Genomic DNA, 13,786 nt, shown 5'->3' on the forward strand with positions numbered 1-13,786 from the left:
GAGAAAAAGACAATAAAACTATAATATTGGAGTGCTTCAATTTGCCTCTCTCAGATACAGAGAATTAATAAAAGATAAAAATAAATGAAGGCCTTGAAAAGTATTTTTTTCCCTTCAGAGGTGTCATTTTATTTTATGTAAGTGACTTTTTTTTTTTTGAAAATTTTATTTAATTAATCAATTTAGAATATTTTTCCATGGTTACAAGAATCATGTTCTTTCCCTGCCCTCCCTCCACCCCCTCCTATAGCTAATGTGTAATTCCACTGGGTTTTACATGTGTCATTGATCAAGACCTATTTCCATACCATTAATATTTGCACTAGGGTGTTCATTTAGAGTCTATATCCCCAATCATATCCCCAATGACCCATATGATCCAGCAGTTGTTTTTCTTCTGTTTCTACTCCCACAGTTCTTCCTCTGAATGTGGAGAGTTCTTTCTCATAAATCCCTCAGAATTGTCCTGGATTAGTAGCATTGCTACTAATAGAGAAGTCTGTTACATTTGATTGTACCACAGTGTATCAGTCTGTGTATAATGTTCTCCTGGTTCTGCTCCTTTCACTCTGTATCAATTCCTGGAGGTCATTCCAGTTCACATGGTATTCCTCCAGTTGAAAAAGTATTTTAGAAAAATTAAATATGATAGACCTCTGGAGATTATTAAATGGGAATAAAATGCCTATTCTCAGCATTCATTGTACCTTCAAAATATTGACCATGTATTAAGACATTAAAAACCTCACAAATAAATGCAGAAAAGCAAAAAGATTAAATACATCTTTTACAAATAATAATTCAATAAAATTATATTAAGTGAAGGGCCACTAACAAGATCATTAAAAATTAATTGACGATTAAATAAGAATCCTATAGAATGGAGGGATCAAAGAAACAATCAGTAATTTCACCAAAGATAATAACAAAAATGAGATAAATAGAATTTTTAGGATGTAGTCAATGCAGTACTTAAAGAATTTTTTAAAAATCCCTAAACATTTTTATCAGTAAAAGAGAGAAAAAGCAGATTAATATATTGGGCATGTAACTTACAAGAAAACCATCCAATTAACCTCCCCCCATTTAACTCTGAAATATAAATTCGAAAGGAAGGATGAATGAAATAAAAAAAAGAATAATTCTGGAATTACCAAGTAAAAGTAGGAACTGGATTTGTGTGAAAAAAATAAAATACATAAAGTATTAGCTAACTTGATTTTTAAAAAGAATGAAAGTGCCAGTAGCCATCAACTCCATGTTATCTGACACCGTCATAGGTGGAAACTGGGGACTGCAAAGTGGCCGCCAGGAAGGATAGAAACACTCATTCAGACCCCCTTTGTGTGGCTTCTCTCTCACTAACATCCCCTGTTATTGGAATTATTATGAAAACTATCCTCACTCAGCCCCAGGAAAACACAGATGAGAGCAAAATGCCTACAGGGTTGAAATAGATGTCCCACTCTATCCCTCTAGAACATTGCCAAAAGATTCTACTTATAAAATTAAACCTAGGGATGCCTATGTACCCATGTAGATCATAGATGGAACCCCCCTCCCTTCCCTAGGTATAAAAACTTTTAACAAAACTGTGTTCAGATTTTCCACCTCCATACTAGCCAGGCCATGACAAGACTCCCTGACTTCATATTAATTGCCTTTCAAGGAGAGACTGGTATGTTCCACCTCAGTGATTTGTTTTGCTAATGTAGGCAAGGTAAAAATGTCTTGGAAACCTTAGTGAAATACTAGAAAATGAAAGCCTGATATTGGAAAAATACTTAAAACTGGATTATGTTGATTCTACCCTCTGACCCTGTACTTAGCAACAATGTTGTGTGTTCATTATCTCCTTAGAAATTTGATTGTGTATTTGATTAAAGTAACGAATAATCACTCTTGGCTTAACTGTATGTCTGAGATCCTCATGGGTTAATGAGGAACTAACCTCTAACTATATTGCCCATGATGAGAAAACATTTATCTTCTATAAAAGCTTCACGTTTGTTTTAGAATCCATGGAATCAAAGTATGTAGGATAATCATAGAATGTTAATTAAACAATTTGTTAAAAGTTAATGTATGATTTACTCCATTACTTGTAAGGAAGCATTTATGTTGAAAAATGAAACTGTGTGCCAATTATGTGTAACCACTGAGGGTATAAAAATAAAATCAAGCCAACAAAAGGCAGAGCAGTTTCCTGTGATGCCTGACTGCAGGTTGAAATATTAATTGTTTCCCATTTCTTCTTCATTTTACACCGACGCTGCCACACCTCCAAGGACCCCCATTCCCTGTGGGAGGGCTAGACCCCAAAATATTGCAGCATGAAAAAAAGAAACTACCAATATAAAAAATTGAAACTGAATTGATATGGGCTCAAGTGTCCCACAAATCCTGCCTAGTAGCTATAAACAGCCAAAAGAACATAGAAACAATAGTTGATTAGAATGGGGCCACCTTTCAGATAAGACATATGAGTCACTCAGATTCACAATTATGAAAAAAATTTGGTTGGGAGTCTCACAACAGCAAGTACAGGTGGTTCAGTTACTCAGTCACACAGGACTAGGTTCAAACAATGCTCAATTTCCTAATCATTGCCTTGCCAGAAAAGAACAAAACTTGACCTAAAGTTGTGCCAGAGTATTTAACATTTCATTAGCATTCCATTTACATTGTGGTTTGCTTTCCTCCCATCCCCAGTGGGCAAACAGAGTGAACCTTGGGTAAAAACCAGGCAGACTAAAGTGGACCATGGGTAAAGTGACATCAGTTTCTTGGCACCAACAAATGACTCCTTCCTTAATAACTAATCAAGATAAAAATATTCCTGAAAACTCTTACCCATTCTTACTTTTAACCTTCTTAGAAACAATTTGGACCAGACACACTATTATAATTGATAATCTAAATAAAATGTATAATTTTTAAAATATATAAAATGCCAGAATAAAAAAATTACCTAAATAACCTAATCTTAGAAAACAACATTGAGTGAGACGCAAAAGAATCTCCAATGGGAGAAAAAACCCAGAACCAGATGGATTTATAAGCAAATTCTTTCAAACATTTAAAAAATAACTTAAAATTGAAAAAATAAAAAAGGAAGGGGCTACTACCCAATTCCTTCTATGATACAAACATGGCCTTGATATGTAATGCAAGGAGAGTCAAAACAGAAAGAAAAATATTGGCCAATATTTCTAATAAATATTGGTGCAAAAATTTGAAACAAAATATTAGCAAGCAGACTATGATAATATATCATAAAAATTGTACAATATGACTAAATTGGATTTATACTAAGAATACGGGACTGGTTCAATATTAGAAAGATTATAAATGTAATTAACCATCCATGTTAATAAAAAGAATAATAAAAATCACACAATTATTTCAATAGATGTAGAACAAGCTTTTGATAAGCTCAAACATTCATTTTAAAAATGCTATAAAACATAGGAATGAATAGATAAATCTTATTTTGATAAGTAGAATTTATCTAAAACAAAGAGCCAGCATTATTGTAGTGGAAATAAGTTTTCCAATACAATCAGGAATAAAGCTAGGATTCTCATTATCATTATTATTCAGTGCAGTGCTAGAAATACTAGATATAGTAATAATTTTTTAAAAATTGAAGGAATAAGCATCATCAAAAAGGGTAGAAAATAATTGCTTTTTTTTTTGCAGACAATATGATTTACTTAAAGAACTCCAGAAAGTCAACTAAAAAATTAACTGAAGTAATTTAAATCTTCTGCAAAATTGCAGGATATAAAAGAAGTCCACATAAATCATGAACATTTCTGCATATTACCAACAAAATCTAGTGGGAAGAAAAAGAGAAATTCCACTTAAAATAACAGTAGAAATTATAACATATTTGAAAGTCTACTGGCTAAGATAAATACACTAACTATATAATTACAACTATATATCTATACACAAAACTGTACAGAAATGAAGATGAATCTAAATAATTAGAGAAATGTTTATTGTTCATGAGGAGACCAAGCAGATATAACAAAAAATGACATTCCTACCTACATCAATTGACTTATCTAGTGTCATGCCAATCAAACTACCAAAGATTATTTTATAGAACTAGATAAAATAATTTTTTTAATTTTTTAAAAAATTAAAAAAATTATCTGGAGGAATAAATGGTCAAGAATATCAAAGGAATTAATGAAAAAAATTGGGAGGAAGAGAGCTTAGAATTAAATTCTTTTTCATAGTTATATAATATTCCATTGAGTTGGGATTCTCAAATGTGTTTCTCCTTGCATCACAATATTCAGGTTTCCAGTTTTCTGCTATTATAAATAGTATTACTAAGAATATTTTTGTACAAATTGCTTCTTTTTTTCTTTTTGGTTATTACCTTAAAATTCTTCCCTGAAGTAAAATTACTAGGTCAAAGGGTCGGAACACTTTTAGAGGTCTCATTACATATTTACTGCTAGATTGCTCTCCATGCATTTTTATGGTGCTGCCAGAAAATTTTAAGTGTACTTTCCTTATATCCCCACCAACAAGTTGTATCAATTATATTAATTTTTCCTACTTGAATTTAGGTAGCTTTTGATTTCTTATTGTTTTACTTAATTGTTAGTGAACCTATGCATTCTTTCATGTGATGATTTACTACTCTGTATTTTACTCATGCATAAAGAGTTTTGTTGATGCAATGCAATATATTGGAAAGAGCTCTGTTTTTGGAGGTAAAAGGACCCAAGCCCAAACATTTATTCTACTTTTTACTACTTCTGTGATATCGAGCAAGTCATTTGAATTCTTCAGATCAGTTTCTTAAGGATATTAAATGATATCTAAAATCCCTTCTGGCTTTCTATCCATGAGCTTATAAAACAAATCTGGAAAGGTAGGTAGAAGCTAAATCTTGGAGAGCATCAAATGCCTAGTTGAAGAATTTTTGTTTTATTCTAAAGGAAATAGGGAGGGGGCAGCTGGGTGGCTCAGTGGATTGAGAGCCAGGCCTAGAGATGGGAGGTCCTGGGTTCAAATCTGGCCTCAGACACTTCCCAGCTGTGTGACCCTGGGCAAGTCACTTAACCCCCATTGCCTAGCCCTTACCACTCTTCTGCCTTGAAATCAAGACAGAAGGTAAGGGTTTTTAAGGAAAAAATAAAGAAAATAGGGAGCCTCTTCTGAATTTTGAGTCATGGAATTTTGGCAGCTATGTGGAGGATGAATTGGAAGAAAGAATCTGGAAAGAGAAAAGTTGGGTGTGATTATTTTGTTAGTTGGGTTTTCTGAATTTTTCTTGTTATGAGGAAAAAATCAAGGCAAAAGGTAGAAGCTATATTCAGAAACGCTTCTTATGTTTAAAAAAGGCAGAAAGAAAAGTTATTAAATTAGTCAGGGGGAAAAGCCATTTTATCTCTCAAGATGATTGTGTGAGAGAGGATATCCAAGTTATGTTCCCCCCAGTCACCTTGAAACAAAAAGAAAGATGACAAATAAAAAGGCAAAAAAGGAAAACTCCAGAGAGATTGAAGGAATAAGGTTCTTAAAAAAAAACCCAAGAAATTTTTAATTACCTACTATGTGCCAGGCACTTTGCTAAGCACTTTACAAAATATTATTTCAGTTTATCCTCATAACTACCTTAAGAGGTAGATGCTATTATTTTCCCCATTTTACAAATGAAGTAAAATTTGAGGTTAAATGACTTGCGTAGAGTCACACAACTAGCAAGTGTTTGAATCCAAATCTGAACTCAGGACTTCCTGACTCCAAGTGCAGGGCTCAATCCATTGCACCAATTAGCTGCCCCAGAAAAGTTCTTTGCATCATGATCTTAACTTATCTTTCAGAGTCACTGTCATCTTTAAGGATTGAATCTGATGGCTTCTGAGATTCCTTCCAGCTCTAAATCTATTATCCTGTGTTATTTGTGGCTTATAATTTTATGTTCCAGCTTCCTCATATCCACTATGCCTGAACTTCTCCATTAACCTTTGGGGTGATTCTCAAATTTAATTACTCAGAAACTGTTGTATTTCATGATTCTCAGCCACACTGGAAGAAGACTGGCGTTAAATGGTTAGACCTCTTGCTTTTAGGGACAAGCTTAGTGCCAGAAGAAGTCCTAGACAATTTCCCAAGAGCAAGCCAACTTGCTATTCAACTCTATGTCTAGCACCTTGTCTGCTGGCAAGGCTTGTCTCAGATGTGTACATACACATAGATAGGCTTATCATTTGTCCAGAGTCTAGACTTTAGACAACAGGCAATATTATTTCTGATCATTTTTTCCTCTCTGGAGAGGTAGGCTTTTCTCTTGTGACTGAATGTAGTTCTCATTTAGGAGGCTGGGACTGCAGTATTTCAGGCCTTAATGCAATCAGCATTTATCTATCCATCCATACATCTATCTGTCCATTCATCCATCTATCTGTTTATCCAGCTTGAAGGTGGAGCACTTGGAGGACCTCACCACCTACAGAGAGTCCCTCTTGACTTGGATTCTTGTCTATATCTTCTCTTTCCTGCCATCAATCTCCCATTGAAAGCTTATCCAACATGCTGGTGGCTTTCCTCAGGATCTCTTGTTGTACAGTTGTTTTCAGTTGGGTCCAATTCTTCAGGACTCCAGTTGGGTTTTCTTGGCAAAGATAGTGAGTGGTTTGCCATTTTCATCTCCAGTTCACTTATAGATGAGGAAACTGAGACAAACAGGGTTAAGTGACTTGTCTCAGGTAGCAAGTGCCTGAGGCTAGATTTGAACTCAGGGAAATGAGTTTTCCTGACTCTAGGTGAGGTACTCTATTCACTGTATCACTTAGCTGACTCTTGTTTTTACATGGGTTCCAATGGATCCTATGGGTTGTCCACATGTAAATCTGGCTGTCTTCCATGCCTGGGATGTTCTCTTTGCCTCCCACCTTGACTTCTTAGCTTCCCTGGCTTTTCCCCCCCTCAAGACCCAGCTCAAATCCTACTTTCTGAATTTCCCAGTTCTTCCAGAATCGAATGCCTTATCTTTTCCGATTACCTTGATCTACTCTGTCTGGACCTTTACATACTTGATATCTACATGTTATTCCCTCTATTAGAATATATGATCTTTGATCTCAGGGGTAGTGCTCTTTTTTTCTTTACTTAAGATGCCTGGTGTATTGTAAATATCTAATAAATGCTCACTGCATGATTGGTAATATACTGAAGCCTGCTAATGCCCCCCCCCATGTACTTCTCTTTTACCCCTTGAGTGATAACTTGGAGATTTGGTACTTCATGTCCTGTCTCCAAAATATTATTGGAAGAATTTCTAGGTCATAAGAAAGGAATCAAGAGATAGGGAAAGATTAAAGATGAGGGAAAATGGAATACTCATTAAGGAAATATTTTAGCTGAGACAGAAAAGAATGGCCTCAAAAGCATAAATTTTAATCAAGGGTTAGTCCTTGGAAGAAGATTCATCCTCTGAGACTAGAGCAAAGGAGGTAAGAATGAATGAAGATGTAGAGAGGTTTTGATCTGTGTCAGAAAGAAAATGGGGCACATCTCTATTTATGGCTTCAATTTTTTCAGTTCAGTAGAAGGTTCCCTGCAGAAAGAGAGAGGGTGGTTTGGACTACTAAAGGAGTTTGAAGGGAAAGAAAAAAGTTTTTGATTGCTGCCATGGTGAGCCAGACAGAAGGCATGAAGGAAAGAGGACAAGAGGATGAGTGGTAAAGAGACTAGGACCCTGAGAAAGATGGAAAACTAGGCTAAGGGCTGGATTTTTCCACTTAACTCACAGCTGAATGTGTAGACATTAAGCTCTGTAGATCTTAACTATTTGACTCTTGCTAAACTCTTTCTCCCTCCCTTTCTTTCTCCCTCCCTTTCTTCTTCCTCTCTTCCTCCCTCCTTTCCTTCCATTTCTCTTTTCCTCCTTCTCTTCCTCTCTCCTTTCTTTGCCAAGAAAACCACATGTTCAATTGGTCTACAGTTTTGAAGAGTCAGGCACAACTGAAAGATTAAACAACTATGTGCCAGGCATTAGTGCCTCACACAAAAAAGTGTTAAGAACTCCAGCTCTCTCCATTTTTTCCTACAAACTTTGTACCATTCATTCCTTCATCGTGTTTCCCAAGACAAACCATCTGGGTTGTGCTGGCTCTGAAGCAAACTGAAAAATGTCCCAATACTGCCCATTGCTATGAAAATATGAACCACATTACCTATAACTATCAAGTGAAGAAAGTGAGTCTGGAAAAATGGGCAATGGGTAGGGAGGAGAGAAAGGGATGGAGGGAAAGACTTCAGGTAGGTCATGGCTAGAACATGGCGAGAGGTCATGGTGAGTGTGAAGACTAAGCTTAAGGTAGTGAGCCAAGGATGAGACGGGAAGATTTCAGAATTCCTGGGGATTGAACAGTTTGGGGTCAAACGGTGATGGTGAAATCTAAAGTATGACCAGGTTTGCTATTTCCCCAACAGATGAGCTTCTTGAGGACAAGGACTGTCATTTGCCTCTTCTGGCATCCTCAGGACTTAGCATGGTAGCACATAGTAGACACTTATTACATGTGAATTGACTGACCAGTCCAACCATCTCTAAAAAAGACTCTCCTCTATCATATATCTGACAACTCAGCTTTCACTTGAAGATAACCAGTTGGAGGATCTCATGACCTACCAAGGTAACCAACCTATGACACTTTTAGATAACTGTTAGGAAGTTTTCCTTGAAAACCAGCTTAAATTTGCCACTATGCAAACACCGCTGAACATAGTCTTCCCCATTAGAATGTGAGCTCTTGGAGGGCAAGGACGTCTTACTCTATTTGTGTCCCCAATGGTTAGCACAGTGCTTTGCACATAGTAAGTACTTAATATATGCTCATTCCTTATTTTCTCCTAATTCTATATTCTGACTTTCAGAATATAGTCAGAACAAATTTATTTCACCTTCTGGAAAATTAATCTTCAAATACTACAAGACAACCATCAGTATCCCCTCCTCTGCGTTGTTTTTTTTTTTTTGGAGGGGGAACTTAAAAATCCCTAGTTCTTTCAACCACTCTTCATATGGCATGATTTCCAGGTCCTTTTCCACTCTATTTGTTCATTTCTATTCTGTTCAACTTATCATTTTCCTTCCTAAGATGGTATATCTAGAACTAAACCCAATATTCAAGATGGGATTTGATCAGGGCAAAGTTCAGCAGAAATATCATATCACCTTCCCCTAGTCCTAGAAATTAGACTTCTCTTTTTATGCTTTTATCCTCTTGAAATTTTATTTCAATGTATATCTTACATAACCCTTATTTATTAATATGTCCTCCTTCCCCAACTGGTGAGCCATGTCTTGTTTTTAAAAAATGAGAAAAAATCAGTTCAGAAAGACCAGCAACTATGACTTATAGCCTATGCCATATTCAGTACCCATAGTCAACCACTTCTGCAAAGGAAGGAATTACATTTTTTCAAGTCCTTTCTGACTAAGCTTGGTTGCTATCATTAATGAGGACTTAGTTTTAGTTTTTGATTCTGTTCTTTTGATTTATACTGTTGTAGTCATTGCATACATTCCTCCCTCCCCAATATGTTCACTTTGCATCAGTTCATGCAAATCTTCTTAGGCTTTTCAGAATTCTTTAAAGTTATAATTTCCTTATTGTGCAATGATATTCCATTATATTGATATCCTATGATTTGTTTAGCTGTTTTCTAATCAATGGACATTTATTATGTTTTCTTGTATAAAAAGTGATGGAGGGGAAAGCTGGGTGGCCCTTTCTTTCTTTCTTTCTCTCTCTCTCTCTCTTTCTGTCTGTCTGTCTGTCTTTCTTTTTTTCTCTCCCTCCCTCTCTCACTCTTCTTTCTTTCTTTCTTTCTTTCTTTCTTTCTTTCTTTCTTTCTTTCTTTCTTTCTTTCTTTCTTTCTTTCTTTCTTTCTTTCTTTCTTTCTTTCTTTCTTTCTTTCTTTCTTTCTTTCTTTCTTTCTTTCTTTCTTTCTTTCTTTCTTTCTTTCTTCTCTCTCTCTCCCTCCCTCTCTCTCTCCCTCTCTCTCTCTCTCTCTCTCTCTCTCTCTCTCTCTCTCTCTCTCTCTCTCTCTATTTCTCTCTCTATTTCTCTCTCTCTCTCTCTCTCTCTCTCTCTCTCTCTCTCTCTCTCTCTCTCTCTCTCTCTCTCTCTCTCTCTCTCTCTCTCTTTGAGTTTTCAGTCCACTAAGACTTCCAGATCCTCTTCAGATCACCTAATGTCCAGTAATATATCCTCCATCTGGTACTTGTGAATTTGATTTTAAATCTGTCTTTAAGATGACCTTTTTTTCTTTTTTGTAATCTTTGAAGGGGAATGTTTCACACCAAAGAGCAAGGAAAAAGATCTGTTTCTCAAGTTACAGATGGAAATTACAGGACTCACACACAAATGTGTCATTAGGAAAACACAATACCAGATCCTTTAATTTGGAGCTTTTAGAGATGCATTTGAGTTTCAGAAGGAAAATCACCTCCCTCCCATTGAAATACTTTGAAGATTAATATTACAAATAGCCATTTAGAATCATAACAATATAATTATATTTGGGAGCTTTTAAAATAAAGGGAACAGAAACATAGGAATGGAGTTTATTTTAACAGAAATTCAGCATGGCACAACTCCCACAGATGACTCAGGCAACTACTCAGCTCCTCCCCAGAAACTGCTCACAAAAATCTCACCAGTTTGCTAAAAAAGGATGCCCTGAGAATCCTCTGGGCAAGTAAACATTCTTTCATCCTTTGGTAGCTATACCTGACTGGCAATCTGTTGATTGACTAATTGCTTCAAAGACCCAGAGGGCTAGATAGTGTTATATAGTAGAAAGAACTGGCAGGAACGGAGTGACTGGAATCAGATGACCGATTTGGGTTTGGATCTGTGTGACCTTGGGCCACTAAGTCAATGAACTGCTCCGAGCATGGCTCTCCCCATTAGATTAGGAGCTCCTTGAGGGCAAGGACTGTCTTCGGCCTCTTTTTGTATCCTCAACACTTAGTACATTATCTGACACACAAAAGGCATTTAAAAACTGTTTATTGAATGACTGATTGAGGGACAGGACACATAGTGCCATACTTGGAGTCAGGAAGATGCCAGTTCAAATCCTTCCTCAAGCGTACGTGGCTGAGCGATCCTGGGAAAGTTGCTTAATCTATTTCAGCCTCACATTCCTCATTTATAAAATGGGGATAATAATGGCATCTGTCTCCAGGAAAGTTGAGAGAATCAAATGAGGTAATATTTGTAATGCGCTTTGCAAACCTTAAAGCCCTATATTACAGACTTATACCCATCAAGTTTTGCCTCTTCCCACTCCCAGTTCAGATAAAAATGTATCCTTGAATCAACTCTTAGGACAAATTCTGTTGGAAGTAAAAGCCCCTGGATACGTGTTTGGGGGCTGGAGACTAGAAGTGCATCCTCAGTCAGCTTCCTATTTTAAGGAATTCTTGCTAAGTAGGTCCTTAATGTTTTTTCTGTTGCTGAAGTACATGTAATAATAATAATAACAATAATAAACCTCTTAATTTCTGTCTTAGAATCAATAATGATGTATCTGTTCCAAGGCAGAAGAGTGATAAGGGCTGAGAAATGGGGGTTGAATTATCTGCCCAGTGTCTCATAGCTAGGAAGTGTCTGAAGTCATGTTTGAACCCAGGACCTCCTGGCTTTTTAACCACTGTGCTACCTAGTTTTGCTGCCCCTTACACATAATCTCGATACTCTATATTTTGGCACCAGTCACAGACTCTGGATCTAGGATTTGATATATAGGATTAGAAGGGATCTTAACTTCCTGGCTGTATGACCCTGGTCAAGTCACTTAACACCCCCTCCCCCTTACCTTGCCCTTACCATTTTTCTACCTTGGAACCAATATACAATAATGATCCCAAGATGAAAAATAAGGATTAGAAAAAAAAGAAGGGACCTCAGAGGCTATTTCCAACCCCCTAATTCTTCAGATGAGGAAACTGAGCCCCAGAAAAGCTATGATTTGGCCAACATTGAGGATTTGAACCAAGAATTTCAACTCCAAGTTTAGCAAACTTTCCAGTGTACCATGATGGCTCTCAATTGCCCTGCCCAACTTAGATGCACTAACATCACAACAACCCTCAGGAGCTCTTGTGAGGAGAGCCACACTACTAGCCTTTTTTGGAATTGAGTGCATCATAGGAGTCATTGCTCTACACAATAGCAGATTCTAGAGTCAGGAAAATCTGAGTTCAAACCTCCACTCAGACACCTACTAGGTGCATGAACCTGAGAAAGTCATTTAACATCTGCCTGAAATCTCAGTTTCCTTATCTGTAAAATGGAAATTGTTTTACCCAGGCACCTGCCTCCAAGGGTTGTTGGAGGGATAAAATGAGATGATGTTTATAAAGTGCTTTGCAAACCTTAGCAGGCTATACAAATGCTAGTTGTTGTTATTATTATTATTATTATTATTTTATTCATCATCCAATGTTTCGGTTGAGACTTTCTATTCCTTCCCCATTACTGGATCCCTGACATAACCGGCAATACAATCCCAGCTATGACAAGGCAAAATAGAACTATCCAGATAGGTACAGATGCTTCAGTAGGAGGTGTGAATGGAGGGAATTTTTAGAACTCCCCAAGTCTGGTCATTATTAAAGATGATGTCAAGGTGAAATAAATATAAGAAAATTTCCATATATCAGTAGGTTTTAAAAAATAACGAGGGAACGAGCTAAACACACGAATGGTTTACTTCCTGACACATCTAATTTCTTTCATCCATTCCTCTGTCAAGTTTCACATTTTGGTGAATCTAGAAAAAAAAGAAAAAAACTCATCCAACCCGTTGTCTTAGATCTCCCTGATTTTTAACTTAAATGATTTGAGTCTTTGCCGTCATTTCTCCAGTTATTAGCATATCTTCCCTGCTGTTCCTCCTAGAAATCACTTTGATCTCTATATTACTTACATGCAAATATAAGTAGAAATATGTTTTGCATTCATTACTTCTCCGTAAGCATGTCATCCTCTCATTCCTAGTAGAATATAAGCTCCTGAGGGGCAAAGACTTTTTTCCTTTCTCCTCCCCTCCCCCAGTCATTAATGCTCCCACCTGATTCGGAAGATTTTGAATTTATCTTTTTAAATATTGTAGTATCTATTAGGGAAGGCCAGTTCTCATGGGCCAGGGCTATATGCCATTTTTGTCTTTGTGTCCCTCGCATATAGCATATAGTAACACATATATAGCTGGCATTGAATTGGATTGAATTGACCCAGTGATTTCGTTGATGGGCGTTTTTCCACAGCAAGGAAGACCCAACCTCTCCATGCCTCATCACCCTTTCTTCTCACTTTAATGGAGTCAAGTCAATTCAATTAGTTCGAGGCTCTGTTTTGTGCTTGATGCCCTGCTTGTTATTAGGATACAAATGAGTTCCAAACACTCAAAAGAGTTTTGTTTAACTAGTCGCACAAGATAAACTACTTGAATGAATAATGCCTTTTGTCCAGACTCTGAACAAGCATTTTCATCAGTAGACGTGTTCTGGACAAATGTTACAAATGAACAGTGAATTGGCCTTGGGGACGAACAGTAGGAGGAGAGTGGGTTGCCTTTGGGAAGCTGCAAAGTTCTTTTAATTATCCTTTGCCTCTTTCTGAAGCAAAACCTCATTTTTTCAGTACTAATAGTCTTCTAGTGTATATCTCTGAGTCAGGGAATACTAAGATCTCCAAAGAACTGAAAGCAAAGATCACCAAAAAAGCCAATGGAA

This window comes from Monodelphis domestica, chromosome 2 (genome assembly GCF_027887165.1).
Source record: "Monodelphis domestica isolate mMonDom1 chromosome 2, mMonDom1.pri, whole genome shotgun sequence".
Classification (NCBI taxonomy): domain Eukaryota; kingdom Metazoa; phylum Chordata; class Mammalia; order Didelphimorphia; family Didelphidae; genus Monodelphis; species Monodelphis domestica.